General features: G+C 40.5%; 1 long non-coding RNA gene across 1 annotated transcript in view; it reads left to right on the top strand.

Annotated features, from left to right (window-relative positions):
- The window catches only part of LOC104971273 (uncharacterized), a 32,495-nt gene extending 12,223 nt beyond the window's left edge, over positions 1-20,272 (top strand). The window contains exons 2-4 of the long non-coding RNA XR_001494297.3: positions 3,635-4,019; positions 5,008-5,157; positions 19,854-20,272. This is a non-coding gene — a long non-coding RNA (uncharacterized lncRNA). The remainder of the gene's footprint in view (positions 1-3,634; positions 4,020-5,007; positions 5,158-19,853) is intronic.
- The last annotated feature ends 228 nt before the right edge of the window (positions 20,273-20,500 follow it).

Here is a 20,500-nt window from a genome sequence, read left to right as displayed (position 1 = left end):
CAACCATCTCATCCTTTGTCATCCCCTTCTCCTCCTGCCTTCAATCTTTCCCAGCATCAGGGTCTTTTCTAATGAGTTGGTTCTTCGAATCAGGTGGCCAAAATATTGGAGCTTCAGCTTCAGCATCAGTCCTTCCAGTAAATATTCGGGGTTGATCTCCTTTAGGATTGACTGGTTTGATCTTGCAGTGCAGAGGATTCTCAAGAGTCTTCTCCAACACCACAGTTCAAAAGCATCGATTCTTTCAGGCTCAGCCTTCTTATGGTCCAACTCTCACATCTGCACAAGATTACTGGAAAACCATAGCTTTGACTATACGGACCTTTATTGGCAAAGTGACCTCTTCTTTTGAATACACTGTCTAGGTTTGTTATAGCTTTTCTTCCAAGGAGCAAGCATCTTTTAATTTCATGGCTGCAGTCACCATCTGTAGTGATTTTGGAGCCCAAGAAAATAAAGTCTGTCACTTTTTCCATTTTTCTCCATCTGTTTGCCATGAAGAGATGGGACCAGGTGCCACGATCTTAGTTTTTTGAATGTTGAGTTTTAAGGGAGGGCATACGTGAGTTTTATTGAAGTCATATGGGGAAAGGTGTGGCAATTCTTTGCAGTAAAATGTTCTTCAGAACACAAAGAGGAGATATTTCTTTCTTTTTCATTAAAAATATATATTTACATTTTTATTGGCGTATAGTTGAGTTACAATATTATATTAGTTTCGATATACATATAATAAAATGATTAAGTAGTTTTAAAGACTATACTCCATTTAAAGTTATTACAGAATAATGGCTATAACACCCTGTGCTGTACAACATGTTTTTATTTCTTATCTATTTTATATATAGCAGTTTGTATCTCTTAATCCCATAACCCTATCTTGTCCCTCCCTTAGAGGGAAGGTTTCTTAACCTTTGTTGGTTTCCATGGTTACAAGGCTTAGGATAAAATTAAACATTTATCTCAGATGTTAAAGAATCTGCCAGCAATGCAGGAGATCTGGGTTCAGTCCCTGGGTGGGGAAGATCCCTGGAGAAAGGAATGGCTGCCCACTCCTGTATTCTTGCATGGAGAATGCCATGGACAAAGGACCCTGGAGGGCTATAGTCCATGGGGTTGCCAAGAGTCGGACACGACTGAGAGACTTTCATTTTCAGCTACATATAATATACAAATTATAGTATATCGCTATTACATAAAAATATTATAAACTATAAAAACAACAAATAAAAAATACATAATGCATATAACATATGTAATATATATACTGATATGGGTATACACGCACAAATACATATAATAGCTAGCATAATGTCAGTTGCCTCTTTTGTATCAGAGAGGTGACAATCAACTTTACTTTAGTCAGATAACTGGTGGCTCAGAAGGGCAACCATGGCTCACATGCACCAATAATTATTTCATCAGCACATAGGTTTAAAATTAAAACATGAAAGCCTTAAGTCAGTGGTTAAGTCCAGATCCTATCAAGCTTTATGTTTTTACAATGGGCTATAGTCGCACATTTACCTTTGATGGAGTCTGGGCCCTGGGAGTATCTAAATTTGCAACTCTAATCAAGAGAATCATGGGCCCACTCTTTGAGGAATGTGGACAAACTGGATCATAGTTAGGAAACACACATGCAGATACACATACACACTGATGGCCAGGGAATAGGAACAATGGCCACTATTTGAGGAATTTGAAGCTTTAGCTAGAGAGGAGGGGGCAGGGGAAGGATGAGAGAGGCCATCACGATTATCTCCAAATATTAGAAAAGTTGCTGCATGGAAGAATTAGGTTTGCTCTGTTTGGTACCAAAGGGTAGTAGTAAGACAAGTGGGAGGAAGTTGCAAGGAAATCTACTTACGTGTCAGCATAAGGAAGAGGGGCTTCCCAGGTGGCGCTAGTGGTTAAAAAACCTGCCTGCCAATGCAGGAGACAAAAGAGACATGGGTTCCATCCCAGGGCTGGGAAGGCACGGCAACCCACTCCAGTGTTCTTGCCTGGAGAATCCCCATGGACAGAGGAGCATGGAGGGCTACAGTCCATAGGGTCACACAGAGTTGGACATGCCTGAAGAGACTTAGCGTGCACACATGCATAAGGAAGCACTTTCTAACTGAGCTGCCTTCAGAACGTGGGCTCTCCCCATCACTGTACACTTTGCCACAAAGCTGACTGTGGAGCTGCCGGAGGGGATCTGACGATTGGATGGATGTGTTGGAATAAGCAGTTTTGAAGTTTCTTTCCTACTGTAAGACTCTGATTCTGTGAAATACAGTAAAACTCCATTATTTTGGCCTTAATTGATTTAGAATTACTTTAAATACTGTTAGTGGAATAGGATGACTTTTTCCTCTATAATATTTTAATTATTTTCCAATATTGTAATAAATGTTTTCTGAAACATTTAGAAAGATTTTTAAACTATGTAAAGTCAACTAATAAAGTAATATTTTATTGTTGATTATGTGTATGACACTATTCTAGGAGTTTTATGGAGTAATAATAACAGAAATATAGAAGGAACATACATTCCTCTGGGAAAGACATGATTATATGGCAAGATGAGATAAATCCAGGATGCAATAAGAGAATCAGAAATTATGTTTATTTATATTTTATATGCTTTAAGTGAAATTAGAACATGCCTGTGCATGCTAATTGTCAGGATAAGCTGTTAAGAGGTTGGTCAGGTGACTATAATGAGCATGGTTTACAAACTAAGTATCAAAACACAAATAAAAGATTACTAAGTATTTGAAACCAGCCTGTTAGAAAAAGAAAGTCTATAATAACTAAACAAACACATTGAAAAGAGTCATCGTGGACAACTTTAAGTAGGAGGACGGTCTCAGATTCATCCTTGACTGTTGGCTGTGAGAACAGAGCAGGCTGGAGAGCAGTTTAGAGGTGGGAATATGGAGGGTGGGGATCAGGGATATCATGTAGGTTGTCCTCTTGAGGGAGGTGCATGCCAGGAGTGGAGGGGGATAGGATTATTGGATGGACTCCCTGTGACATTGAAAATAGGCAGAGAGGTTTGTACTTAGTAGGGAGCCAAAGAATGAAATGATGTGAGAAATTTAAAAGACCAGTTCCTAGTTCATTCTCTGGGTGTTCACTGAGCACTTTACAGCACACCAGGCACGTTCAAGATGCTGAAGATCCCCATAACCTTAAGGATTTATAATTAAATGGATGAGAAGGACAAGGAAACAGTGTTATAATTCCATGCCATAGTCCTGGAGAGACAGCAGGGAGAGTGTTGGGTGGGATTAGTCCCACTCCAGTGAGAGCAGCTGTAATGCCATGGAAGGCCTTCAGGTGAAATAGTATCTGAGATGCATAGGACAGGCTTGTTAGCAAAGTGAGCAACACATGCAAACTAAGCTGGAGAGTAAGTGGGCAAGGGCTGTAGTGTAGGACATGGTGGGACATGTGAGGTGATAGGTGAGGGTGAGAGGTGGATCTGGCCAGGGGAAGAAGGGACTTACATAATGCCAATAACAGTGAATTAGTATTCTTTTGCTTGTTTTTTTAATTTAATTTTAACTGGAGAATGATTGCTTCACAATGTTGTATTGATTTCTGCCTTACAACAACGTGAGTCATGTCTGTTTGTTTTTAGGGTGAAGCAAGCTGCAGGAGTGAATGAAACTGTGGAATGACTGAGAAGTTAGAAGGCAAAAGAAGGAAGCTTGAGGAGCCCCCTGGTTTCCTCTTATACACAGATAATCATCTCCTGCATATTGATCATCTGCTGTCAAAGCAAAATTCCAGTAGACCAAATTTTAAATGCTTCCTTGCTGGCTCAGACAGTAAGGCATCTGCCTGTAATGTGGGAGACCTGGGTTCAGTCCCTGGGTCGGGAACACCCCCTGGAGAAGGAAATGGCAACCCACTCCAGTATCCTTGCCTGGAAAATCCCATGGATGGAGGAGGCTGGTAGGCTACAGTCCACGGGGTTGCAAAGAGTCGGACATGACTGAGCAACTTTAAATCTTCATACCAAGGTAACAAAATATTCATTTTCTTATTTTTGTTTTTACTACAAGAATTGGTAAAATTTCCATTTAGGTTAAAATGCCTTCCCAGGATTGGTTAATAAATGTGGCATAGTCTTACATGAAAATATTTGTTATTAAAAATGATGCCATAGGACAATCTTTAAAGATGTGGGGAATCGTTCATGTTTTATTAGAAAAAAAAAAGCTGCTATCTATGATTTTATTTTATTTTAAAAGAAAAAACAAAAAGATTACTCATTCCTCATTTCTGAGTCTCATTTTCCTCTTCTGTAAAATAAATATATTAGATTAATGATGTCAATGACCCTCTCTAATTATAAAATTCTGTGACCTAGAAAGAATATCTTGTTTTCCATTTGCCTTCCTATGTATATTCTCTTCTTCCTTCCCATTTTACAGATCTGGAAAACAAACAATAGTTCAATAATAAAGTATTTATATACCATTATTTAACCTTTAAAATTCTGTTGTCTATTAGTAGGTTATGTGCTACTACATAGAAATAGATATTTGAGTATTTATTGTGTACTTAAAACTTTGATAAAATTAAGAATTTTATAAAGAAATTCTACCTTCAAGGAATTTATAACCCAGTTGGAAAATAATAGAGATTCAGGTATACAAGCATGAATAAAAATGCTAAGTGATAAAAAACAATAGCAACATTATACATTTCATCACTGCATAGAAACCAGAGAAGGATCCATGAGCTCAGCATATACACAGATTTACTCCTGAGGCAACTTAATCAACAGAGACTCCACCAGTACCACTGAGGTCCCACCAGCCCTCCCAGAGCTTTCAGGTTCTGGTGGGGATGGTCATCCCATAGGCCTACTGCCCCCCATCACACAGCTGGAGGGAGCTGGCCTGGCCTGTAGTAGGGTGCTCCTCTTTAGTCCTCCCGTCTCCCTGAAGAGGATCCTGCCTGCTGTATCTCTCTTCCCAGCCTGACCCATTCATCCTCTCTCAGAACAAATCCAAAGGTGGAGCAGGGCTGCTGTGCTGCTGGGCCTTCTACTACCAAGTGCCGAAGCACCTCATGCCAGAGAATTATAGTCACTGATTTCATGGCGCCATCAACCAAGAGCAGAGAAATAGCAGCAAAGTCTGCCCTTCACAGGTAATTTCCTTTTTCCCTTCCCCAAGCTTGTTACCACAAGGGCATGGCCTATTTATTTACTCTTAGGCCTGCTCAGAGGAGCCAAGATTAATTAATAATAGCTCATTGGTTTATTTTGATTCCCAAAGTAGTGATCAAAATATTGTGGCTAAAGTCTTGTTGACCAGTACAAAATTATCTTAAATTTATTCCAAATAATATATTTGAAATTAAAACATAAGAATGACTTGTAATTTCTTTTTATCAGCCCAGATTATGCTACCTTAAATCTTAAAATACTCACTCAATAAAATTATATGAGTTGTTCATTTGTATTTATATTCATAAAATGACATGTATTCATATTTATTATATATAATTAAACTTTATAACAATAAAATGCCAGAAGTCTGTAGAAAAATGAGTAAAGGACTCAGAGTGAGAAATCCATGTGGTTAATAAACAAACATAAAAATGCTTAACTAATGAAGAATTGCAAAATAAAACAATAAAATGATATTTTCATCTACCAGGCTTGTAAAGATTAAAGTTTTTTTTCTATGCCACGTGGCTTATAAGATCTTAGTTCCCCATTCAGGGATCAAACCTGGGCCCCTGGCAGTGAATGCACTGAGTCCTAACCACAGGACTGCCAGGGAATTCTCAAGATTTAAATGTTATTGAGGATATGAGGAAAGATATTTTCATACACTATTGCTTAAATTATAAATTAGTAAAAACTTTCTAGGGGGGCAATACATGTTCGGTTAAAAAAACCTATGTAACATGTTTCCTATTTCTAAGAAGGCCTAAGGAAATAATTAGACAAAGGCACCAAGCCATAACTGCAAGCATGTTCACTGTAATATATAAATAATAGTGAAAATAGTACTAAATGAGCATTAATATAGGATGAGGGGGTATATTTTAAAGACACAGACAGTGTTCAGCTAATTCATTAGCTACAAGTTGTGATGATATTTTCCATGAAAGCTTTGCTGAGCATAAGATAATTGGGGCCAGAAAGGTCAGTGAGAAATGTCTCAATTGCTTTACCATGGTGAGTTGACTATGTAATATGCCCTTAATGGAAATGCAACTTGCCAAAACTCTCTCCCAATCTTTCCTAGAGTCTACTTGTTTTTTCAATAAAGAACGTTTTCAATCTACTCAGAAATGCTAACTTTAGTACAAAGCTTTCAATTGTTTTGGAGGGCAAAAAAAGAAACTCTAAACTGGTTCAAAGAAACAAAGGGACTAGAATTTCTATTGAAACCAGATGTTCTCATTGTGGTTGTATTTTAATGGTTATCAGCAGTCAAAGCCTAAAGTCCACATCTTCAACATGGCCTAGCTAATGTGAGTCATCCACTAATGACTGGATAAGCTACAATTGCCCTCTAAATCCAGGGCCTGGCATCCATGGATTCAATCAATTGGGGATAGACTATGTTACATTGTTGCTGGCTTATTCTATGAGGTTAGGCCTACTATGATTTTCTGTATTGAACAGGTACAGACTTTTTTCTTGTCATATTCCTTAAACAATATGATATAACAACTATTTATGTAGCGTTTAAAGGTACAACCATCCCTTGGTATCTGTAGGGAATTGGACTATATTATATTAATAATATCTAATATAGATATTATTAGTTCAGTTGCTCAGTCGTGTCCGACTCTTTGTGACCCCATGAATCGCAGCACGCCAGGCCTCCCTGTCCATCACCAACTCCCGGAGTTCACTCAGACTCACGTCCATCGAGTCGGTGATGCCATCCAGCCATCTCATCCTCTGTCATCCCCTTCTCCTCCTGCCCCCAATCCCTCCCAGCATCAGAGTCTTTTCCAATGAGTCAACTCTTTGCATGAGGTGGCCAAAGTACTGGAGTTTCAGCTTTAGCATCATTCCTTCCAAAGAACACCCAGGGCTGATCTCCTTTAGAATGGATTGGTTGGATCTCCTCGCAGTCCAAGGGACTCTCAAGAGTCTTTTCCAACACCACAGTTCAAAAGCATCAATTCTTCAGCACTCAGCTTTCTTCACAGTCCAACTCTCACATCCATACATGACCACAGGAAAGACCATAGCTTTGACTAGACAGATCTTTGTTGGCAAAGTAATGTCTCTGCTTTTGAATATGCTATCTAGGTTGGTCCTAACTTTCCTTCCAAGGAGTAAGCATCTTTTAATTTCATGGCTGCAACCACCATCTGCAGTGATCTTGGAGCCCCCAAAAATAAAGTCTGACACTGTTTCCACTGTTTCCCCATCTATTTCCCATGAAGTGATGGGACTGGATGCCATGATCCTCATTTTCTGAATGTTGAGCTTTAAGCCAACTTTTTCACTCTCCTCTTTCACTTTCATCAAGAGGCTCTTTAGTTTCTCTTCACTTTCTGCCATAAGGGTGGTATCATCTGCATATCTGAGGTTATTGATATTTCTCCCAGCAATCTTGATTCCAGCTTGTGCTTCTTCCAGCCCAGCATTTCTCATGATGTACTCTGTATAGAAGTTAAATAAGCAGGGTGACAATATACAGCCTTGATGTACTCCTTTTCCTATTTGGAACCAGTCTGTTGTTCCATGTCCAGTTCTAACTGTTGCCCCCTTACCTGCATACAGGTTTCTCAAGAGGCAGGTCAGGTGGTCTGGTACTCCCATCTCTTTCAGAATTTTCCACAGTTTATTGTGATCCACACAGTCAAAGGCTTTGGCATAGTCAATAAAGCAGAAATAGATGTTTTTCTGGAACTCTCTTGCTTTTTCGATGATCCAGCAGATGTTGGCAATTTGATCTCTGGTTCCTCTGCCTTTTCTAAAACCAGACATATATAATGTAGATATTGTTAATATAAGTCATCTAATTTAAAGTATAAAGGAGGTGTGGATAGGTTATATGCAAATACTATGCCATTTTTATAAGATACTTGAGCATTGTAGGATTTTACTGTCTGTGAGGGTTCTGGAAGAAATTCCCTACAGATACCAAGGGATGATTGTACTGGTGTTTTGTGTGTAAGAGGGTGTGTGTGCAAAAGAAACAGATACTATTCTAGCAGCTTCTCTCTATGAAGAACTTGCTATGTGCTGGGCCCTATGTGTAAGCATCTATCCAAACATATAGGATCAAGTGTTTTCTGTATTATATAAATGAAAAAGTAGAGAGTATGAGAAGTTAATGGCTTGCTTAAGGTCATCCAACAGGGATTTAAGCCCATGGCAAACTATAGCCTGGCTCATGCCTTCCATATTGTGCAATCTCTCCACATTTTATAGAGAAGAAGAGATATAAGAAGAAAGGGTCATAACAAGACTGATAGTCAACTGGCAAACACCAACATGGCCAAAATGACTTTCTAAGTGTTATTTCTGTACTAATTGAAAACTGCTTTCTATCCTTAGCCTCTCTCTGCCCCCGAGTGCTCTTCCACTTTCTTCCTATGAGAACCTTCCCCCTGCCCCCCTGCACCCCCCCACTGCTCCCTGCCTCACCCCATGCAGCAACTAGAGGGGCTACACCTGGCCCAGCAAGGGGCTTCAGGGAGCCTTCTGTTTGGGCAGCTTGGGGACTATTAAGTCTCTGCACATCACATGGGAGGAAAGGAAATCCTAGTGAGGATAGGGCAGAGGGAGCAGCTCTGGAAGTTACAGCTTTGTTTGCCATGTGTCATCTCTAGCTACTGTCTCTTATACTTTAAAGGCTTCCTTCCCATCAGTTATGAGTCAGTCCCATGTTCACTTTTTGCTGCCACCCCGGACCCAGGCATGAGGTTTGATGTTTCCATACAGCCTCTTCTTTCCTGGTAGCATTATTTTTTCACATTCTGCACTGTCAGCTCCAGAGAACAGCCAAACGTGATTGTGGAATTTGGGGGAATTTCATCAAATCTAAGGCATTGTTAGATGCCTGTTCACCATTGTGTATGTATAATATATACATAAAGTATCAGGAAGAAAGAAAAAACCTGTCAACTAAAATGTGACACGTGAAGTGCTGTACCGTTATGAGTCAGTCACACTAACCTCTTGTTTTGAAATTTCTTTCAGCTATTCGGAAGGATTGGGCAATGTCTCTGTCACAATAGGCAATCCTTCTGTACATGTCTCTGTAATAGAACATAATATAGATTCATCTACCTGTGGGTGTCTTCCTTTCTTAGGTTCTGTAAAGACCATGGCTGGTTTATTCCTTTGCTGAAAATAGGTAAATGTGGTCATTACTCCTAAGAGGAATATTTGTATCTTTAATACCAAATTTGCATTCTACTATTGTTTCTATTTTCTGTGTGTTTCTAAAGAAACTTTTCATATTAAAGTTGAATTGTAATGTAATCATATTGCAGATATCTTAAATGGTCAGAAAACTTATGAACTATCAACCGTGCGTATAACTCAATTAAGGTGACAATGATGTGAACAGCCAAGACCAGGCACAGGCAGGGACAACTCTGTCGTGATTACTATCTGACCAGCGGTGATTATAAGACATATTCTTATTTCAAAGATTTTAAACTTGAAAATATATTCATCTGATTAAACTTTGCCATGTTTATTTGATATCAGTCAATTAAACATTGCAGGTGCAAAGACTGAGACTCAGAGCAGTTAAACACTCTAAGGTCACAAACTTCATAATTGACAGAGCCTAGAATTAAAATCCAGGTCTCCAAAGCCTATGCTTCTTTTCATATAAATTTATTATCCAAATGGGGAGAAAAGTCAGCCCTCTATGAATACTGAGGACATAATTGGTGCCCCCAGCAACATTTACTAGTAGAATGTCCCATCTACAGCTTTGTGGGGGGGGCTTCGCTCTTAATAGCTTGCACCTGCAGACTCCTTTAGAGTGCTACCACAGGGCTATGCAAGCAGCTTGATGCTTCTCATAGTTGAAATGTAATGGGAGTTTTCATGCCTTCAGGGCAGCCAAAAGTCAATGACTAATGCAGGAGTAGAAAGCTCAGCTCCTTTGCCTTGAGACAGGACAGATTCTGTGATGATCAGAGTTTCACGACCAGGCTGAGGCTAGGACTTCATCAGCATGGCCTGGCTTTTTCCTCTTCCTTAACCCGCTTCTCCACTCTTGTACTTTCTCCTTGGAGCCTTACCTTAATAAATCACTTGCACATACATCCTCATCTCAGGGTCAGCTTCTGGAAAACATGACCCAAAATGATGCAGAAATGAGTGAATAAGGCAACATCATATGTTGGATTATAGAGTCCATGGAATTCTCCAGGCCAGAATACTGGAGTGGGTAGCCTTTCCCTTCTCCAGGGGATCTTCCCAATCCAGGGATTGAACCCAGGTCTCCTGCATTGCAGGCGGATTCTTTACCGAGTTATCAGGGAAGCCCTTCATAATGTCAATGGAATGTGCTAATTGAGCCTGCCTTCATCACTCTTCCAGTCCTGGGGTAAGTCCTACATTTCCTGAATTTCACTGTTACAGTTCTGATGGAGTAACTCAACTTCTATCTTCAAGTTCTAGGAGCTTTAGTTCTAATGGAGACCTGCCTACTCTGGGTCCTTTTGGACTCCTGGTCCTCCTTATCCTTATTCATGCTCAGTTGTGTCTAACTCTTTGTGATCCCATGGACTGTAGCCTGCCAGGCTCCTCTGTCTATGGAATTTTCCAGGCAAGAATACTGGACTGGATTGCCATTCACTACTTCAGGGGATGTTCCTGACACAGGGATTGAACCTGCATCTCTTGCATCTCCTGCTTTGGCAGGGAGATTCTTTACCAGCTGCACCACCTGGGAAGCCCCTGGGTCCTTCTGGACTGCTGGTCCTAAGGATGATCTTTGCCACTTTCAGTGTCAGTCACTGGGGTGGACGGTCTCTGAAACTGCCCCTGCTGCTGCTGCTGCTGCTAAGTCGCTTCAGTCGTGTCCGACTCTGTGCGACCCCATAGACGGCAGCCCACCAGGCTCCCCCACCCCTGGGATTCTCCAGACAAGAACACTGGAGTGGGTTGCCATTTCTTTCTCCAATGCATGAAAGTGAAAAGTGAAAGTGAAGTCGCTCAGTCGTGTCCGACTCTTAGCGACTCCATGGACTGCAGCCTACCAGGCTCCTCCGTCCATGGGATCTTCCAGGCAAGAGTACTGGAGTGGGGTGCCATTGCCCATTTTCATTCTTGTCATTATTCAGGCCCAAATCGAGATTATTCTAGAGGCTGAGTCCCTGTGCTCCACTTTTGAGATCAGTAAAGTCTGAATTTTCCTTTCCTTTTCTTCTTATAAACAGTATGTTTAGAATCACACAGTGCTGAAACTGCAAAAATTCTGAAAGTACATTTGGCCAACCACAGAAAGGAAGTGACAAGCTCAAGGTCAAAAAAAGAGCTGGAAAACTATGTCTAGAAACCACAGTTCTGTTTCTTCTACTGCCATGCCCCTGGCTCTAGAGTTAATGTATTTCTGAATAAGACACAGAACAGATCTGATTTCAGGGAGGACTATTTTCTTCATTTTATGTGAGAAATTCAAATCCCACTTACATTTAAGAATACCTGAATTATTCTCCCTTACAGTTCTCCAAGTCCACATTTATCTTTCAGGGAAGAAACCTAATCCCTTCAGTTTATATCTGGGATGCCCTGGAAGCGCCAGTTTACTTGTTGGGGCCCAGATAATATGCTTCTCTTACTCGTGCCTGCTCTGTGGAAGCGCTGCCTCAGAATTCTATCATCTCAGAATTTGATCCCTACTTGCTTGTACCACTAGGAGGAACAAAAGGAAAGCCCAGAAAGAACATTGACTGAAAAACAATGACACTCCAGGTTTGTGCTGTGGTAGCACCCCATTTCAAATCTTTTCTGGGAAAATAGAGGCTAATTTGCTTAGGGCTAGGAATTTAAGAGAGAACTGATTTTGGATGTCATTTACACGTAATAATCCTACACAGAGAAAAGCTGTGGTTTTTCTCTTTAACAATGTCTTCTGAGAAGTGGGAGATCCGTGCAGCTGTCTGATGACATCACATATGTTGTTTATCCTCTCTGAGTCTCACTTACTCTAGTTTTACAATGGTTATAACAACACTTTTGTCTCTTAGCTTACAGTTTAGGGGGGAATCACCTGAGATCATTATGAGAAAGCATTTTTTAAAAAATTGAAGTGTAGTTGATTTATAATGTTTCAAGTGTACAGCAAAGTAATTCAGTTATTATATATTCTTTTCCATATAGGTTATTATAAGATAATGAATACAGTTCCCTGTGCTATACAGTAGGTTCTTATTTTTACCTATTTTATATTTATTAATGTGCCTCTTTTAATCCCAAATTCCTAATTTTTCCCTTCCCTTTTGGTAACCATAAGTTTGTTTTCTTTGTCAGTGAGTCTATTTCTGTTTTGCAAATAAGTTATATTTGTATAATTTTTTTAGATTCCACATATAAGTGGTATCATACATTATTTCTCTTTCTCTGTTTGACTTACTTCACTTAGTATGATAATTTCTAGATCTATCCATGTTACTTCAAATGGCATTATTTCATTCTTTTTATGGCTGAGTAGTATTCCATTGTATACACACACACACACACACACACACACACACACACGTATATGCCACATCTTCTTTACCCATTTGTCCGTCAATGGAAATGACAGCATGTACTTAAAATACATTACCTTCTCTTTGGTCCTTACTTTCTGCTGTGTGATATTGGGCCTTAATGAGTGAATTAGATAAAGCATTTTCCTAAACTTCAATCACTCATATGCCACCTTCATGATTTTTACCATATCCTCACATTATACATACTATCATCAATTTAACATTCATATTTAAATAAACTGACTAGGTAAATGTAAATATATTATTAAATATATAATTTGCTAGGCAACTCAAATTATTTGAAACAATAATATCTGTGAAAACCCAGGTTTGAGTTGGTATTTACATTTATTCCTAATATGTATTAAAATGAAAAAAATTCTGTCTACAATCATCTATTTAACCCCAGTAAAGGTTGTGTTGGCTGGACCTTTGTTTTGTCTCCCCATGGCTCCGGGCTCCACAGAGGGAGATGAGGTAGAGGGACCTCTCTGCAAAGTTGCTGGGAGAAATTTCCATAAAACCCTTACTCTAAAAAAAAAAGATATTCTGCACTTTGGAAAATGAATCACCTGTGTATGTTGGATTGCTATTAGCTCTTGGCAGCTCTCAGCTAGTGTACAAGGTGTACAGTGAACCTGTCACAAGAGGGTGGGGAGTGTTGTTAAATTTTGATGAACACATACCAGTTAATTCTTCCTGGGATTCAGTAGATATGTAGTTTGTTATATGAGGTCTGTCAGCTGGAATAGGCTGAGGGGGCTGTGTGACATGATGTACAATGGCAGAGAATTTGCTTGGATGTGAGATATAAAGTCATTGCCTTAACAATGCGCAGTAGAGCCTGGTCAGGTAGTAAAATGGTCTTCTCAAATAGTAGTGGAGTGCTGAAGGTGACAAACAGAATTGCTGCTTTGACAGTCACAGTGACACTGTTCCACTGTAGTACAAGTAAATTGTAGTTCTTGCTAACTAGAGTTTAGTATCGTCTGAAGGCCTTTCAAGTGTGCCAATGGTATTCAAACATGTCCTCAGATTAAAAAGGCTCAGAACTGATGGCATAATACTTTAGGTGGTTACAATGCATACATCTGCTTAAAATAGAGGCCCTTAACGGTAGTGTTACTGGTGGCAATTTCAGGAAAACTTGCAAGCCAAGATATTAGTGTAAGAAGAAATTCTCCCTCAGTCTGATAATCTCAGTTGTTAAAACATTCTGTTTATATATTACAGATGAACAATTGGTAGAATCAGAGGGGGAAAGACCCATTTTGCTGTTAGGAAAGAAAAGTGAAAGTTGCTCAGTCATGTCCAACTGTTTGCAACCCTAAGGACTATACAGTCCATGGAATTCTCCAGACCAGAATACTGGAGTGGGTAGCTTTCCCCTTCTCCAGGGGATCTTCCCAACCCAGGGATCGAACCTAGGTCTCCCACATTGCAGGCAGATTCTTTACCAGCTGGGCCACCAGGGAAGACTTTGCTGCTAGGGGTATTCCTGAATGCCTTTTCTGTCATTTGCTATCAACTGGCACTGAATTGGGGCTTCCCTGGTGGTTTAGCGGTAAAGAATCTGCCTGCCGTGCAGGAGATGCAGAAGGTTCGGGTTTGATCATCGGGTAGGGAAGATCCTCTGGAGGAGAGCATGGCAACCCACTCCAGTATTGTTGCCTGGAGAATCCCAAGGACAGAGGAGTCAGGCAGGCTACGTCTTTGGGGTCGCAAAGAGTCAGACACGACTGAAGTGACTTAGCACACATACACAGCCCTGAATTATTTGAGATTAAGTCTACCATCTCTGCCTAATTCCAGTTATATATTCCCTAATTTACTTATTTTCTTATTGAATTAATTTTGATGAGATACATTTTTCTAGTCAGTTGTTCCCCTAATCTGTTTTCAGTTTATTGCCAACAAGGTGTTGTCAATAGTCTCTTATTTTCAAAAATCTTCGTATTTATAATAATGTTCCCTTGTTACTCCTGATACTGTCTATTTATGCTTTCTCATTTGATTTCTTTACCAGCTTCCCAAGTTTTGTCGATTTTTTAAAAAAGTCTTCTAAAAGAGCCAAATTTTGGCTCTGTGGATTCGCTCTACTTTAGCTTCTTCATAATTCATTTTTACACCACATCCCCTGGCATGCACTGCAATATTTATATGTGAAAAGTCCCCTAATAACTCAAAGCTGTTGCTCTGAATAAGTGAAAATTCCCCCAATCTGGGAAAATTTTTAAAAATTTCTGGGTGGGCATGTTTCCCTCTTTTTGTCTACTTCTCTAAACTTGTTTTAATATTATTGCTTGAATGCTATTTCTTTGGACAACACTTTATGCAGTTACGGGTTTGCTCCCTCTCAGTTTTGCTGCTGCTGCTGCTGCTAAGTCGCTTCAGTCGTGTCCGACTCTGTGCGACCCCATAGATGGCGGCCCACCAGGCTCCCCCTTCCCTGGGATTCTCCAGGCAAGAGTACTGGAGTGGGTTTCCAATTCAAATGGAACTGGTTTCCATTTCCTTCTCCAATGCATGAAAGTGAAAAGTGAAAGTGAAGTCGCTCAGTCATGTCTGACTATTAGCGACCCCATGGACTGCGGCCCACCAGGCTCCTCCGCCCGTGGGATTTTCCAGGCAAGAGTACTGGAGTGGGGTTCAAATCTGAAGCACAATAAGAAAGCTATGCTTTAAGGGCAGTCAGTGTGGCAGATTGGTGTGGTTTATTCTAGAGAGCTCAGGCTCAAGTTGAGCTCTGAAGATGACTGGATTTTGGATATGCAGTGGGGTGGGGGCATGAATGTGGCGTGTGTGAGTAGCAGTGAGATGATTTCCCTGAAAAGAAGAAAAAAAAAAAAAGCCTGGAGATTCAAAGTGATCGCCTTCAACTAGCCTCATCTGGGCCCCATTATCTCTGGCTCTCTGTGTCTTGGAGGCTCAGGCCATCTTTCAAAGCCTCAAATCTGTGCTGTTCCCTCTCACCACATGTCCTTTGAACACCCTCTTCCCCCTGCTTGGGACTCTCTTCCCTGCCCCTGCCACTTTCCCCCCACTTTATTTCTGTTCCTTCTCAGAAATCTGTTTAACCTCTGTCCTTTCCTCACAAATACTTTTCTGATTCCCACAAAGAAGGTCAAATTCCCCTACTGCAACTTATCATAAGTGTAATTTTTTTTTGGTTGTGCTATATGGCTTGCAGGATCTCAGTTCCCCCACCAGGGATTGAACCCAGGCCATGGCAATGAGAGCCTGGAATCCTAACCATTATGCCACCAGAGAACTCCCACAAGAGTATAATTTTAGGTTAATGATGTGATTCCATGATTGGTGTCCTTCTGCCTCTCTGGCATATAAACTTGAGGTTAAGAACTACGTCCTATTTTTTCACTTGTGTCCAGTGCCTTACACACAGTAAACAGTCAGGCAGCAGTTGTTTGATTTTCTCTCATTTGTTAAGTAGTTAACATGACTTAGTTGTTAACATAGTTAACAACTTGTTAACTAGTTAATGGCATGCTGCTGCTGCTGCTAAGTCGCTTCAGTCGTGTCCGACTCTGTGCGACCCCATAGACAGCAGCCCACCAGGCTCCCCCGTCCCTGGGATTCTCCAGGCAAGAACACTGGAGTGGGTTGCCATTTCCTTCTCCATTGTGTGAAAGTGAAAAGTGAAAGTGAAGTCGCTCAGTCGTATCCGACTCGTAGTGACCCCATGGACTGCAGCCTACCAGGCTCCTCCATCCATGGGATTTTCTAGGCAAGAGTACTGGAGTGGCTTGCCATTGCCTTCTCCAAGTTAATGGTGTAGAGAGCTGCAAAGTCTATCTCCAGAGGTATAATGTTCAGACAAGAGCTACTTGACCCAGGATTGCTCAGAATTTCAGAGGCCTATGAGGCCTATGTTATTCCCACTTATTAAAATAAATGAAGAAATGCAAAATGACTTGGAAGAACTGTGGTATTTTGAATGTTTACATTGAGACAATTACTTTAACACATACAACGCATAATACAATATAATTATGCTGCCCTAAATAATTATAGGGTTTATTAAATTATCCTTTCATTGTACTCAGGCAGTGTGGACTGGATTGGGGTTCAAGCATAAAGGCAAATGATGCTGTCTTTCTTCAACCTCATTACTGTATCTTTTGGTTCAACAAGATACCTCCTTTACTTGAGGCACTTTGTGGAAATGACGCCCAAGCCTGACCACCCCTACCCCACACAAGGATATTAACCTATCCAAAGAAAGAACCTTGGGAAAGGCAGAGATATGGATACAGACTCTGGCAATTTCTCTCCTGCATGGTTTTACACCCTAATCTGGGAACACACCCAGTTCATCTGCATGGCAGGTTAAGCTCTGCAGATGAATTGAAAGTGTTCAACAATCATATCTCCTCGATGCTATGAGCTCCGTGACCCTGAGTCCAGGATCACCAAACAACATGTGATTTAATCTGATTTCCAGTGTTCATAGCACTGTGATCCAGGTCATCCTCTATAATTTCCCCTCACTCCCACTGAATACACTTAGAATATTGCTGCAGAAGATAGTCACTACATCCAGAAATTCTGGGAATATCTAAACCACCAGACAATTTCTCAGTCACAGGATTTGTTAAGGATTAAACAAATATAAAAAATATTGTATAATACATACTTCAAAAGTAGAGGTAGATAGCACATGTACTATGAAAATTCTTGGGTTAATGTCAGTCTTTAAATGTTGTTTACATCTTTTCTTCTTTTCCTTATAGATGAATGAGAAACCTTGAGATCATTTGCCTTTGTGTTTAGATAAGTATTGTGTGACTAGGAATAAATGTCTTTAAGTGGAGTGTTCACAGCCTTTTTTACCCACTAAAAAGAATTCTGAGTCTAGCAACTCCCACCTCTACCTTTCTCTGAGAGTTGAGGAGGATTCTGTCTTTGCTAGGCTGGTTTCTGGGCTCTGTGATGCAGAATGGGGACAATAGTAGAAAACAGAACATAGAAGAGATGGGTTGGGGTATTTTCATAGAAAAGGCCAAAATTACTCAGAGGAGAAAAAAATTAGAGAAGATAAAAGGGTGGAAAGAAAAGAGAAGAAAATCTAAAACTATGAGGACCTTGACTTTCTATAAGGAGTTTTGTAATTGATGGTTGAAGGCAAGAAGACAGAATATGGACTTGATGGGCAGTTCTTTCCCATGTAGAGGACACTGAAGGTGGTAGAGGTGAGAGAGAAGGCGGTTTTAAAAATACATGTATTAAAAATACACCTCCCTATACTTGATGCTTTCTGAGAGGGATGATATTGATGATTTTATTAATATTTACATTAGTTTGGTTGCTGGACTATTGCACTGAATGCCAGACTGCTCTGAGGTTGGGCTTATTTGGTTCCCAGTTCAATCCTTGGGTTGGGAAGATCCCCTGGAGGAGGGCATGGCATCCCACTCCAGTATTCTTTCCTGCAGAATCCCTATGAACAGAATAGCCTGGTGGGCTGCAGTCCGTGGGGTTGCAAAGAGTTGGACACAACTGAGTGACTAAGCACACACAGCACAGTTCTATTTGAGTTAGAATTAGATATTGGAATAAGAAAGTTGTTTCCTCATTTAATTGTCTTTCTTCTTTTCTCAGGCTTTGGATCTTTTCTCCTGATTTGGTCAGATTATGACTTTTCAGAAAGTTGTTGGCTTGGATATAGCTTAGTGTCCTAGCCTGAGTTCTCCCAAACCAGATCCTGAGGGAAAGGTTTGAGTTCAGGTAGATTATTTAGGTATGTGATCCCAGGAGAAGGGAAACAGAGAAGCAGCAGCCACCACAGGTATGTGGCCACTGAGTCTGGCACCGGTGTGGATGACTGTGCTCCATCCTGTGTGGCCTTCTGAGGCGCTTTAAAGATGTCTTAAAATTGTCCTCTGGGGAAATGAACAGGGAAAGCATTTATTACTGGTTCTAATTTCTCCTGGTTAAGTATGGCCTCATAGGATTCGATTGTTCTGGGCCTTTGGCTACTGCCTGCCTGAGGACTGAGCAATATTAAAAGATAAACTGAGGCATTTAAAACTTTTTAGGAGTTTATCTGTGGAAGAATTGATTAGAATCTGGCAGTACCAAACCAGAGGTAGTTAGGAGCACTCTGCTGGGAGTGGAGCTGGAGCTGGAACTGTAGAGAGATGCTTTACAGAGGAGATGAAGAAAAAAAAGGAAATTACTTAATTGGCTATAGCTTAAAGCCTGGTTGGCTGCTCGTGATTGGTTTTGGATTTTGTGACCTTGGGCTTTTACAAGCTTAGATTTTGGTTTGCTTAGTAGGCCACCTTGGCTTTAATGCCATCTTAGTGGCCTCCTTGTTCAATTAAGTTAATAGTAGGTTCTCATGGATGTCCTACTTCATGAGGTTAGAGAAGCCCCAAGACCTAAAGCCAAGGTCCCCTGGTGTGGAACAGAGACAAGGCAGCCTTGGCTGGACTTGCTCAGGGCTGGTCACAGTCTAGAACTGGTTGTAAGCAGTGGTGTGTGAAACAGTGTGTACAAGAACAGAGACTCCTCTGGGGACAGGGCAGAGTGTAGTCCTGGACTGTGTATGTCAAGGAGAGCAGTGAGAGGGAAGATTGTTGAATGAAACTCTGTAGACTTACGGGCTGAGCAAAGAATACAGACTTCGTCCCAAGAGCAGTGGGAAACAGTGAAAAGTTGATGCAAAAGAATGACCCAGCCAGATTCGTGTTTTAAGAAAAGAAGCTAACCCTGGTTACAGTGTGCAGGGTGGATTAATTGGGGTGGATGTGGTATGTGGGGGTGTGGTAGGGGTTGTTATGGAAAGTGTGAGAGCTATTGGAGCAAACATACAGTCCAGGTGAGAGACAGTTAGGATCTGAAATCAGGCTGGCCGGAGGGGGTTCCTGAGAGAGCTCCAACAGGGAAAGGCTGGCCAGGAACTGACTCAGTGATAGACTTGTGACCTGGGCTGAGTAGAGCAGAGTCTCACTCCCTTTGAATCACAAGCTGTAAGGAGGTGACCTCAAATCTAGGGCTGTGTTGTTCTCCATCATACTGTACCTGAACTCCTTTTAAACACTCTGATTACTGTTGAGAAAAACAATCTTTCAATACCTAATAATGAACATAACATTGTGTTTGTTTTGTTTTTCTCCTAGGGCTGCGAGAATGAGGCCAACACACATCAGACGCTGGGGGGTATGGGGCGTGTGTGTGTGTGTGTGTGTGTGTGAAAGAGAGAGAGAGAGAGAAAGAGAGCCCGTGCATGACTTGCTGTGGAGTTCCTGCATCAAGTCTACCCCCAGGCCTGCTCTAAACTCTACTTTTCATGGTTTGATGGTTTGTTTATATGAACATGTAATTTCCTCTTTTTGGCTTAAGCTGCTTGAGTTGAGTTTCTCATAATTAAGAATCCTGACTGGAATAACATTTTTGTGTCTAAAACTTTTTTTCTATTTCAAATTATTTCCTCAGCATATATTCTTTGAAGGGAAAGTAAAAGGTTCAAAATAATCACCAAGTTATACCATATCTAGAAATGTATACCTTATTTCACTATACTCTTACAAGTATTGAGTAATATAATTTTTAAGCCTTTGTTAATTTCTTAGGTTAAAAAAATATTATTTTAAATTACTTGTTTTTAAATGCTAGTTGAAAATATTCCAATTCTATTTGTTTTATACCTTTTTTTGGCAAATCGTCTAATTATATCTTTAACCTGTTGTCTTTATTGGGGTTCAAATGTCTTTGCTTTTTTAAAAATCAATTTTTATTCATTCTCTCCAGGTAAAGCCTATTAATT

This window comes from Bos taurus, chromosome 2, assembly GCF_002263795.3.
Source record: "Bos taurus isolate L1 Dominette 01449 registration number 42190680 breed Hereford chromosome 2, ARS-UCD2.0, whole genome shotgun sequence".
Lineage (NCBI taxonomy): Eukaryota > Metazoa > Chordata > Mammalia > Artiodactyla > Bovidae > Bos > Bos taurus.
This window is presented reverse-complemented; position numbering and strand designations above follow the sequence as displayed.